We start from the raw sequence: 12,779 nt of genomic DNA, 5'->3' as shown, positions 1-12,779 counted from the left end.
TGAAACATTTAGGTAATTTTATACGTTTGCATTAGAGCAAGTGCAACAAAGTGGAGGTATCTTTGTTCTCCCCGAGCCAGAGCCCAAACCATGGAAGGCATCATTATCCCGATGGAAGTGCGAGTTTTTCGCCAAACCCCACTTCAACTCAAGGAAGAGAAGCCATGTTCTCCAGACCCGTCCCATTTGGTGCTTCTCCATCTCCCACATTACTTCACCAGAACCAGCAAGGGTTTGAACGACCAGTCCACGAAGATCGTAGTACTTTCTCTGAACCTACTTCTCACACTTCACCACTTCTTCATCAGTCCAGTTTTGAGATCCAATCAGCAGGTAAAGTAAAGATGAGTTCACCACTGATTAGCAATATACGAATAATTTAAATCTTTAGAGAAGGATTATATGTATTTATTAACCTGTGGGATTAACTTGATACATACGGGGACTTCCAAATGCAGTTTTCCATTTAATTACTGCCTCATCAAGGCCGTTGTTATTGTGACAGAACAAGTTCATGTGATAACCGTTTACTGCTGGTTTTTTTTTTTCAGAGTTGTTTGTTCAGATTTCAAGGTAACACATTGATCAAGATGACATTCAGTCCTGTTTGAATATATCTTGATAATAATTGAAAATGTTTATATCCTTGCCTGGTCTGATTAGGTTTCAAGGTCACATGTACTGTTTTATTACAACATGATTTAGCAGCTATGACAGGTAGTGGGTTCTGTAGTGACATGAAAGTAAAATGAGCTTAGGTACCCTAACTGTTTAGTTTATAACCACTTAGGAAGTGCTGTGTGTTTGTTGCTTGGAAGTTTGAATGTGATATTATGCTTATGCTGCTAGGTGATGTTACAGTGCATAGAGAAGAATAAGAGACTATTTTTTAAAGATAAGTTTATAATTAACAATACAGTTAATATAGTTGACTAGGTGACGGTGATCGGATATTATTCTAAGTATATTGCAAAACTTAAAGTCGACTTTCGACAAGAAGTTATAAGTGAATTATAAGGTTATGGCACAATAAGATTGAATAATAATTGATTGAAGTTTGGCTGAGAGCTAAATATTGGTTTGACGATAAAGTTGTAGCTGAACTGTCAAATTATAGCAATACTGACTGACCATTGTTTAAAGTTTTCTTGAAAACCAAACATCACTTTCAACTTAAACATAATTGTAATTAAACAATGAAGTTATAAAGTCTTGTTTAAAGTTTGAAAGGACACTGAAGATTGTTTTGAAGGGTTTCTGAACACTGTTTTGCTCAAGGCAAATCATATTGAAATTTAAGATTGTATTTGCTTCTTGTGGGTCACTCGATGTGATAGTATTCAAAGGTGTCTGAATGTTTTAGTTGTTCTAGAATTATTGCAGTATATGATGATGTGGAAACATCACTTTATTTTATTTTTTTAAATACATTCCAGGAAATATATATAATAGCTCAACCATAGCTCATAACTTTGATGTTGATGGACAAGTAATCTTAGAACTTGGGACTGTTTTGTTGGTTGTGAGGTCACCAAATGTAGTAGTATTCAAAGGTCTCTGAATGTTTTAGTTGTTCTAGAGTGTCTGATGATTGTACTTAAGTTGCTAGGATATCTCTTGCTTTTAACATAACATAATTGATTTTTTGATTTAGTTAACCCATTATGGTATTGAATTAACTTTCTAGAGATGTCAGTTGCTGTGAGCAACATCCTAAGATAGAGTAATTTGTGGTTCATGTAAGAGTTTATGGATGCTCTTTTCATTTTTTAGGCTTAATATGTTGTTTATAAAAAAAAAATTAACTAGACTAAATTTTCATCCAGAAAAAAATATTTACATGGAAAAATATGCAAAACAGAATTATGAACTTCAAGAATGTGTTTCTGCTTTTTTTTTTTTAAAGCCTCAACTATAGCATCCAGTGCCTCAGATGAATCCAATGCTAGTGACTTTGCTGGACCTCTTCACCGATTATCTACAGACAACAGCAGTGATGACAGCAGAGTGTCTTTAATGACAGACATATCCCAAGGGTCTCTGGGTTATTCAGGAGCAACAGGTGGCGTATCTCGGCAACAGCTTCTGAGCGGGCCGTGTCCCATTTGTGGGGACCGTATTTCGGGGTTCCACTACGGCATCTTCTCTTGTGAAAGTTGTAAAGGTTTCTTTAAGAGGACCGTCCAAAACAAAAAAAACTACGTGTGTCTACGTGGTGCCAACTGTCAGGTAGCAATGAACACCAGGAAGAAGTGCCCAGCTTGTCGGTTTAACAAGTGTTTGAAGATGGGGATGAAGCTGGAAGGTAAGTACATATCAATCTCTCAGAATTTAGTTGCACCAAAATCTGAATCATTATGATTGTTTCTTTTTCTTTTCTTTTTTTTTATAAACTTGGGAATTTAATTTTATTAAGAAAGACTTAAATTATTATTTAATATTTTAATTTCCTTGGGAGGTTTTCTAAAGTTTGATGAAGCTAAGTGAGAAAAAGATAAACTAAACTAAAAGAAAACATAAGCCATGCTTACCCCACAAAATAAAGTTATTTTGATAGATCAGCACAAATTCATGTATGCATTATCCAAGCAAAAGTTTATCACCTCTGAGTTGTTTTAATTATTAGTGAGAGTATTTCCCATACTTTACACAAAAGAAGCAAAATATTAATGAAACACATTTCTTAATTTTGATGGGGTAATAACCAGATGTTTTGAGTTCTCTGAATCGGTAATGTTGTTAAAGAAACACCATGAATCACATAGCTCTAGGTCATAAACAGAAAGATTAAAAGAAATCAATGACTTTAAAGCAAGAAATAATAATATTTCAGTTGGAATAAATATAAAATATGTTATTCAAACATTTAGGAATGTGCTAATGTTACATCAGAAATGATTTCAAGCTCATGTGAGCTGCCTCAGTTACAGATATTGTATGTAACCTCGTATTTACTAGTATTTGAAACTCTTCTCTATTAATTTTTTGTGGAAATGTAAAATTTGTGTTTCATTTTAATTAACATAATTATATTATGGCAGATGTTGGCATGGCTATCATTTTTCTTAAACTAGTTGAGGGTAACTATTAAGGAAGCAAAGACTGTACTAAGGACAATGTTAAATAATGTACCCCTTCCTTCTTTCTCTTGCTATTAAATCCCTAATAACCTCATTAGTTACTGATTGCAGAAGATAATTATTGGTTCATTTAACTGATTAAGGAGTTATCTTTTATTCAAAGTCAACAGGTCTATAAATAATAGAAATGCATCGTACTTCAGGGTGTTTTTAACCCCTTCTCTGACAAAATAAAATAAAACAAGATAGCCCATGTCCATCATGGCTATACAAAATGGTCTATATTCTGATTTCATCAAACCTTACAGGATATGTATTTAGGTGAACCTGATATGTGGAGTTTTGTAAAATTTCTTTTATTACCCATGTTTACTGTAAGATAATTTGTGACATCTTAATGTTCTTTACATGTAGATGGCAATACTACTCTTCAACTTACTTTTGAAATTTGCTTATACTGCCACAAATGGGTGTGCATTATACAAGGTTTTACTGACCTGAGTCCCAGTGTTGGTTTTTGATATTGAAAAGTAACAACACGAAAGCATTATATTACACTGCACAACAATGTTTTTGAAAAGTTTTTGCTGATTGTGGCAGGTACCTGGTGGGTGTGCACAAATATAGTTTTGGTTTTTCTTCGTCACGTAGACACTCTGAGAAATAGACAGTTAACTGTTTACAGGCAATGACGTATTTAATTGAGTTCATGTTTCTAATAATGCTATTAAGTTCAACACAACTAAAGGTGTTTTGCTCCTGGTTTTCGTCTGTATTCAATGTCCGGTGCATCACGTTACAGTGTCCAACAGTAGTCAGCAAGTATTGACGGATTCCAGTTGCCCTGATATTGTTTTCCATTGTAACAAAACTGAAGATTTCGATGATACGGTACGTGACGGGCAAATTTGATGTGATTTTCGTGATCAGCAGCCAAAATTCTATAAGGAACACCCAACAGTGTTCAAGAAGGAAAAACTTTGTTGTGCAGTGTTATTTGTGTTTAGCAGGAAACGGTATTCCTGAGTTTGAGGTGTTACAAAGTTTCTCTTGTCCCTCTCCATTAATTTAACACTCCTACGAAAAGTGGGGCCTAATAGGCCCCAGAGCAACTTGAAAGGTTATTAATATTAGGCTAATAATTTTGTATTTAAATGAAATTGCCATTTAAATCCATTAATGAATGGATTAACGAGATTCCCACTGTCCCTATCTACTTTTAAGATATGTAACACAAGTCTGCCATGACATGGATTTCTGATAATAATTGTTCTTTATGATAAAACTAAACACAAACATGATAATAGATAACATTTATCAAAGTTTAGGAATTCTTACAATTCCATCATCAGTAACCTAGCTACAAAACAATCTTTGTAGTTACATTGTGAATAATTTGAATATAACATGAGAAAATTAAAAGATATGACAGAAATGAACCATTTAAGTTAAGTAGAGAATATGAAATTATTTACAGACAGAACAAGTTTTCATGTATAATCTTAATAAAAAGTTCAGTATTATGTTTGGTTGTTGACAAAATTTTAAGGTTAGAAAGAGAAATTGGGTGTCCCATGTCTGTATTGTGCTGATAGATTCTGTTCTCTAGTACTATCAACTAAATTTTTATACATTGTCAAGATCTGTCATTATGAATTGTTTTTTTATTTTCCCATATTTTTTAATAAGTAACTGCTATGATATTATTATTCCAAGCCATTTCTTATGACATGATTAAAAAAAAGAAAATATAGTCATTAGAGTGAAATGAGGCAGGACGCGAGAACCTCAAGGGTAAAGAGGACTTGTCAAACTAGTGCTCACGCAAGTGTTCTGATCAGTCATAAAAAAACGTACAGGTGGGCAAAACTGATTGTTTCATTCACCCAATAATGTTCTTATCTCCCAGAAGAAGGTCATAAGATGTCCTTCAAGCCTGCCAGCTTGGAAGGACGTGCACTGTTCAAGGTCAAACAGGCAGTTTTTGTATTGTGAGGCTTGCTATACTGTTGTGGAGAATACTTTCTGGACATTTTATTATTTCTAAGAATTTGTCTGTGGTATTAAACTTAAATTTTGTGGAAACAGATTGACAAACAATTCACTGAGCTTAATAAATTCTATTAAAACGTTTTTAATAGTCATGATTCATTGGTAATATATCACAGTTATATTTATTTGCTTTATCAAGTTAATTTAGTTTTTTTTTATCTTCTGTAATGTTGTGTTAGATAATTAAGGTGCTAATTAACACAGTATGATTTGTTTCCTGGGACGTGTAAGGCCCTTAGCCCCTTGAAAAAGTCCTTTCACAGTTTTTATTGTACAAAGTTTAATCAGTGGCCCTTGGCCTACTCCTTATCTGTACAGGATAAGCTTCTTTAGTATCTGATGGATACTATTATGATTAAAGATTTTCTGTCGATACGTCTTGCAGCTATCCGTGAAGATCGCACCAGAGGCGGCCGAAGTACCTATCACTGTTCTTATTCATTACCCAGTCAGCCAGTCACTGATCCTTGGATTCCGTCAGGATCTGAGAGTTGCATGGGGCCTCCTCATACAGAACACATGTTCCAAACCTGTGCAAGAGGTAAGTTTCATGGTTCCAAAATGAATCATACTTATTATTGTATACAGCTTTTTCAGTTTCCTTATTTTGGTTAGCAGCCTTGTGCCCAAGGGTTATGCAAGCACTGCACCTACACATAATGCCGACCCATAAAAGGTGCGTGTTTGTATCTTTGAAGATGAGGATAGATTAGATTTTCTCTAAAGATGGTCACAGAATTTATATCTCGCAGAGAATGCAATCAGCGATCGATGTGGCTCCATTGATAAACAATTATCTCTTAATTAACTCTATCTATGATTTGTACATTTGTAGTGGGGATCTTTATGCTATATACTAACCGAGTCTTAATTGTTGTCATATATTTTTACTGTTGTGGTTATTCTACACGATTCTCCTGACACGTTAAGAGTATTTTTTATTTAGTTTCCGATGGCCACAACAGTTCTCCAGCCAGTCAGTCTCCACCCTACATACCACAACTCATCCAGGAGATAATGTCTGTAGAGCATCTCTGGCATCATTCTGAGAAGGAAATGACTAAGGTTCCGAGCAGTTGGAAGAGAAACCTGTAAACGGTGAATCTGATTATCTGACGACACTCTGCAAGATTGCAGATGACAGGCTCTATAAGATTGTGAAATGGTGCAAAAGTTTGCCACTTTTCAAAGAAATCCAAGTGAGTCTCAAGCTCTCTTGCTGTAAGGACAGTGTCTTTTTGTCCCTTTACTGGAAATATCTTTTTTTAATTTCATCTTGTTTTCATTACAACAAACTTGGATATTTAATGTTACAGTAATGGTTGGAAAATGTTAAATTAGTTTAATCTTTCAAATAAAAAAAAGAAATACATATGAAAGATATAATACTGTAATTATCTTTCAGTTGACATGAGATCCATCCTGGACAGGTGGTTAAGGCATTTGATTCAGAATTTAAGGGTCACAGGTTCAAATCCCCACCACAAACTCTGGGGTTACTCTTTTACCAATGAATAGTGGGATTGACTGTAACATTATAATTCCCCCATGACTGAAAGTGAAAGCATGTCTGGTGTGATAACTAACTGCATTCCCTCTACCCTTAAATAGCTAAATTCAAAAACAGTCAACTTAAGATAAAACCAAATTCTTACCCTATTTAATGTTAATCTTGTGCATATGTTTTTACCCCTCTAGTGTCACACAAGTGTACTAAAAACTTCTGAATTTAATATTGATATCATTTGCACTGGCTAAATTATTGTGTGGAGTTAACTTTGCACTCTTAAGAATTTTCAGTTAGGATTTTCTGAACCAAAATTGTACATGCTAAACTTAACTTTTGTTGTGTCCTATTTTAATTTGCATTTCTTTGATGTGCAAGGAAAACCATATCTCTTGATATGATATACTTCACAGACTGGGCAAATTGGTTAAGTATCCAAGATTAGTTGTTTAAGAAAGTTTCCATTTCTATCACAGAGGGATGATCAGATTGCTCTTCTTATTAACTCCTGGTGTGAAATGTTGTTACTGAGCTGCTGTTATCGGTCCATGTCTACTCCTAATGAAATACGCATCTCCAGAGGAAAGCCCGTCACTTTACAACAGGCTGAGCAGACCGGACTTGGTCCGGTCATAGAGCGAATGTTGAATTTAACAGAACATTTACGTACCCTTCAAGTAGACCAGCATGAATTTGTTTGTTTGAAGGTCATCATCTTATTGACCTCGGGTAGGTTGTTTTGTTCTTTTGTGTGAAAGGTTAGTTAACTCATAAGGAAGTAACAAACATTACTTTATAATATAGAATACTGATAAATCCAGCTGTCTTTTACATACCACAGAATTTAGTGATATAAGTGGCATATTTATCTATGGCTTCAGAGAGTGTCTTAAACCTTGCGACAAGAGTTTTCGAAGATATCACAAGTGGGTTGCTAATATTTAGTAGACAAATAAGTATGCTGTAAACTTGCTTATTAAACAAAAGTCGTATGTCTCCAATTCTCACAGAATCATGAAATATTTGAGTCCTGAGGGTTGACCGTAATTTGTACCTCAATCTATTATTTTGTTTTATTAGTAATAAAAGTTACTTCCAAAAGCATTAACAGAGAAATAACCTTAAGTTTATAGCGTACTAAATATTAGGAACCTACTTTGAAAACTTGTTGTTACCAATGCCTGTAACTCATTAAATTCTCTTTTATGTTGGACAATTAAAAAAGTTACTAGTGAATTATTGTTAGTTATAAGGACCTGAATCACAAGTTTTTAGGGAACGTATTATTAATAACATCACAAAATTAAAAATAAAACTGTTCCACTTTATTTATTCAGTTAATTAATGCTAAAGCCTTCTTGTGTGTTTTGCATTGATTGATTTTTCACCAGTGATTATGTTAGGCAGAAATATGTCATAAAACATATGTATCCCTGTTATAAAAAAGAAGTAAGTTAAGGGTTAAAAAGGATATATTCTCCACTTCAGATTTTTAGTTAACTTTTAAGACTAACAAATATACAATTTTGCTATGAATTCAGATGTAAGTGGCTTGAAAGAACCTGATAAAGTTCGAACCTGTCAGAAACAAGTGCTGCAGGCTCTTCAATTATACACCCGCATTCACTACCCCCACCTTCCCAGCAAATTGGGTGAATTACTGTTGCGAATTCCTGAATTGGAAAGAGCCTGTCAAATGGGAAAGGAATCACTGGCTAGCAAACAACGTGGGGGTGAAGTGCCTAGCTTTCACTTGCTGATGGAACTGCTTAGAGGTGACCATTAACTTTAGTGGAACAACAAGTGTTTTGGTTAGGTTGGTGATGATGTTGGAACTTGCAGTCCTCAAAGAAACAGTTTAGTGAAAAAAAAAAACTTACTTTTAAATATGGTTTTTTTTATATGTATTTTAATTCTGCTAGAACTTCAAAGTTGGTATTCTTTCCATCAAGGCTATCAGTTACTGAAACTGAAGGAGGTTGGAAGACTTCAAACAAAATGTTTTGATGCAGTCCTTAAGTACGGAAGTTTCATGCATATAATGAAAAAGAAATTTACAAACTGTATTTGAAATCATTAGGCCACGTACTTACTGTATGACACACCTTACCACAAGGTCTCCATTTGTCTAGCTTTAAGAATATGAAATACTGCCTAGCCAGATGTTTTGGCAGTGGAAACCAGCTCTGTGTGTGATATCAGGAAAAGCAGGATCCAGCCAAGGCTCCAAAAGGCAGCTCAGGGACACTGGTGAGAAAACAGATGAGACGCATATGACACCTCCACAAAAGTTGTACAGTGTGCTTTGTACATTTGTTCTTACTTGAGGCTTGCGAGACGTATGCCAAAAGTATCCTGTCAGATGCTTCTACATCACTGCCACCAAAGAATCCCTCGGGTCCGCCTCACCGAGCTGAGGAACGATCCTCTTCTGCTGAGTTCTCAGTGATTTGACTTCCATGTTCTAGAAACTGGCTAGAGAAAAGGGGACCTTGTGATGTGATGTTGAAGCTGTGTGTAATGAAAGTTGTTTTTATTAAGATCTGTTGACAACATGACTTTGTAAATTTTTGAAATTATGTTGATGTCTCCAACTTTTCTCAGTTTTTCAGCTGATCTGATTACAGAAACAATAGAAGCTTTTACATTGATTGACTTTATCAAACAACTGAAAAGGTATATTTTATTTCAACAGTAGCAGTGTCTCTCGTATCTCTTGAAATGGCATTGAGTTGACACAGCTATAGTACATGATATTCAGTGTTTTTACTTTAGATTTGAAGAGAAAGCCTCTCATAATTTAACTAACTTTAAATTGTGTCACTACTTAGTATCCTTTGAGAATACTTTTAAGTTGACACAGAACAAGCACATTTGGAATATCTGCCACGTCAGATATCTCTTGTAGATATCCACTCTGTGACAGCAATATCTTTATGAGAATCTTTCCTCTTCTGACTTCTCTTTGTGTATGAAAAACAATCTAACATGTTCTGGCAGAATTTGTAACAAAATGAAGTTGTCAGAATATTGTATTTACAATATTTGAATGTGACGAACTTCTTAGATGAAATAAATCGTTTTTGCTGATATATTAAAAAAAGATTTGTAAGTAAACTCTTCTAAATATCTTTCAGGTGATATTGTTCAGAAGTAGTTTATATAAATAAAAAGAAAAATAATAATTAGGTGTTTCAAGCTTTCTGTTTCTCTAAAAGCACTTTGAAAGAGAGGAAATGGAACTGTAGTTGCCAACTGTAGGAGTTTTGTTACTTGCCAGACAGGTCATAGAAACTACTTAAAGAGAGAGAATGTGCCATGCTAGAAAAATGGTTACAGTAGGAGTTTGTTCAGTTATTTTCAGAATCAAACTATGATAGGAGCTTGAACTATGTATCAGGTACTCAATTTATTCTGTAGGTGCTTTAGGTTACATCATAAGGAATTGCTTTCATATATACTTCAAGGCTTCTGTGATATGTTAAAATAATTCTCCTTATTTGAACTTAACATCATGCAAAGGATACAGTTATGATGGACAAATATTTTGCATAGCAATAAAAGTAGTCTTTCATCATGTTAATCAAATTAAACAAGCTTCTAATACTTGAATAAAGCTAATTCTGTGATAAAAGTTATTTCTGGATATTTTATTAATTCTCTAAGGACAGCTGGCTTTTGAGCTTTCCAGAACCATGAGAATGCTGAGCAGGATTTGAACAACAGTTCTGAGGATGTTATATGAGCTAACACCCAAAGATTCTTAAAAGTGCAAAACAAGACAAAATGGCCATTTGAATGAAAAATTTAAAATAAAGTACAGAACATCAGTTAACATGAAGATGATCTAAATACTGTTCTGTTTTACTACCCATACTAGATGTCTCTAAAATACATTTTCACTTCAAGAGGGTTTCTCGTCATCACGAAACAGTCATTTGTTTTTTATACAGCAAAGCTACCTTAATACTCACAATAATTATTGTGCTGGTTAATCATGGTAAAGGAAAGTTTGATAAATCTGATGAAATTATCAGTAACAAGTGTGGGAATGCAATTTGTTGCAACCAAAGAAGTTTTGTTTTCTTTTCTCTGATGATTACGATAAAATGTTTGCTTGTTACGTGGAACTTTTCACTTACTTACGACAATGTCCTTTTCCCCATAAATGTTCAGTTATACTTTTTAAGGCATGGACCGGTGATTTTTATATACTAAGTTAATACATTATAGAAGTTGGGTTATGGTTTTATTTTGTATGCTTATTTATGTTAAATTACAAGTTTTTAATTAAATTCACTCTAGCAATAACATACAGTCAGTATGTGTGACAATAGAAGGGTATGGTATCTTTGGTTTTGAAAAAAATTGGTTTCAGCTTTAATGTGATAAAACAAACAATTGTTATGAATGATTTGTGGAATTCTTCATGCTTTTTTTATATACAATTTACCTTCCTATGATGAACCATTTTAATTAAAAATTGCAATTTTTGGAAGGATGTTGACTGTTTCATTATTATTACAACATTACCACCTCAATGCTCTGATTACAGAAACATTTCTTTATATCAAGTTTTGTTTACACGTTCACACACTACTATAAAAAATAATTTTTGACAACTATTTTAAAAATACAATTATGCTACATAAAATGCAAGACCAGAACTGGTGAAATATGTATCTTACTGCATTCATTAACTCTCTTCTTTCCAGAAGAGAACCACAATAAATAGCTTCCACTTAATACTTACAAGAGTAAAACTAATATTTATTACTTGCTTTAGTTTTGAAGTAGAAAAATAAACTCATCTGGAACTCCTCAGCCAGGAACATGAATCACTGATTTAGGTTTGTCAGCACCAGAATGGGCAGAAGGCTTTGGAATGAGATGACTTTTTGGTATATACTGAGCAAGAGCACTTGCTATCAAGGCTTCGCTGACTGAGATATGACCGCTGTCCAGGGGAACTTTTAGTTCAATATATAATGCATCTTCGCTTCTAGAGAGAAAATGAAAAATTCTTACCCTTGAAGATAACATTAATTCATAACTCACAATACTAACCTTTTATAAACCAAGGGGAATGTCTGACAGCTCCCCACACCCATTTATTTCTGAACATTTATGCACACATCTGTCACAGAATATACAAGTACATGTACTTCAAATATTAGAAACTTTGCACATGGATAAATTCAATCTGAACAAAACATGCTACACTGATTAGAAAATTCAGTAAAGAAACTTATTGCACATGCAACAAATGATACTGGTATAATAGTATTATTAAAAATATACTTCACGCACAGATCAGACTGGAGAGATTTTGCTGATGTTCTTAATTTTCAATTGTAAATATTTGAAAGACTAAGTCACTAAATCTTCATAATAAAATAACAGAGGGAGTAGGAACAGCTTTCCATTTAAACCTGAAAAACTCTGTTACATACTGTGTAGCATTTTCACAGAAAAGTAAATGAACCCTTGATACCTAGGCTTCTATAACATTATGATATATTGACTTTATCCTCAGTAATCATAAACAGAATTATAAAAAAAAATAATTAAAATTGCATACTGTAAATATAATATACTAATTATTCAGTACATTTTGTTTTTTCAAGTAATATTTACATTACCATTTAAAGGCAGGAGTCATTTTGTAAAATAATAACTAGTCTTCACCAAAGTTAGTTTAGTGCCTAGGAACTGTAAAATGTTTAACATGCTTTTAATTACTAAAGCACAATAAAGTTAACAATAACTGAATTCAATATGAGCTGTTCATGACCTATTTTCTTTAAGCAATGCAAAGGAAGTTTGCAGAATAATAACGTCAAAAGTCGAGACTATTATTAGTTAATAAGAACAGTTTGGTGAGAGTTAGATGGAATCTTTCAAAAGCATGGGGTATGTTGGGAAAAATAATAATAATAAAAGGGGTCCTTGGTGGTGGAAAGGACCACTACTATAAAACATGCATTGTGCAGTTGAAATATTAGTATACTTTCATCTTACCGTAAACTTTGGGCGAGTAAAGAACAATGCGATTAAATTATCACTGTTTTAATGTAATATCACGTAAATTACTAATATTTTGTTCAATTTGAATACCACCAATGAATTCACTAAATTTC

General features: G+C 33.6%; 1 pseudogene across 1 annotated transcript in view; it reads left to right on the top strand.

The window, feature by feature from the left end:
- Positions 1 to 11,134, top strand: part of LOC143247633 (uncharacterized) — a 68,921-nt pseudogene extending 57,787 nt beyond the window's left edge. The window contains exons 6-11 of the transcript XR_013026624.1: positions 36 to 333; positions 1,907 to 2,305; positions 5,518 to 5,673; positions 6,079 to 6,331; positions 7,116 to 7,368; positions 8,181 to 11,134. The product of XR_013026624.1 is annotated as an uncharacterized LOC143247633 (transcript). The remainder of the gene's footprint in view (positions 1 to 35; positions 334 to 1,906; positions 2,306 to 5,517; positions 5,674 to 6,078; positions 6,332 to 7,115; positions 7,369 to 8,180) is intronic.
- Positions 11,135 to 12,779: the final 1,645 nt, after the last annotated feature.

The sequence above is a fragment of the Tachypleus tridentatus genome, chromosome 3 (genome assembly GCF_004210375.1).
Source record: "Tachypleus tridentatus isolate NWPU-2018 chromosome 3, ASM421037v1, whole genome shotgun sequence".
NCBI classification, from domain to species: domain Eukaryota; kingdom Metazoa; phylum Arthropoda; class Merostomata; order Xiphosura; family Limulidae; genus Tachypleus; species Tachypleus tridentatus.
Note: the sequence above shows the minus strand (reverse complement) of the source record. Positions and strands in the feature narration are given on the sequence as shown.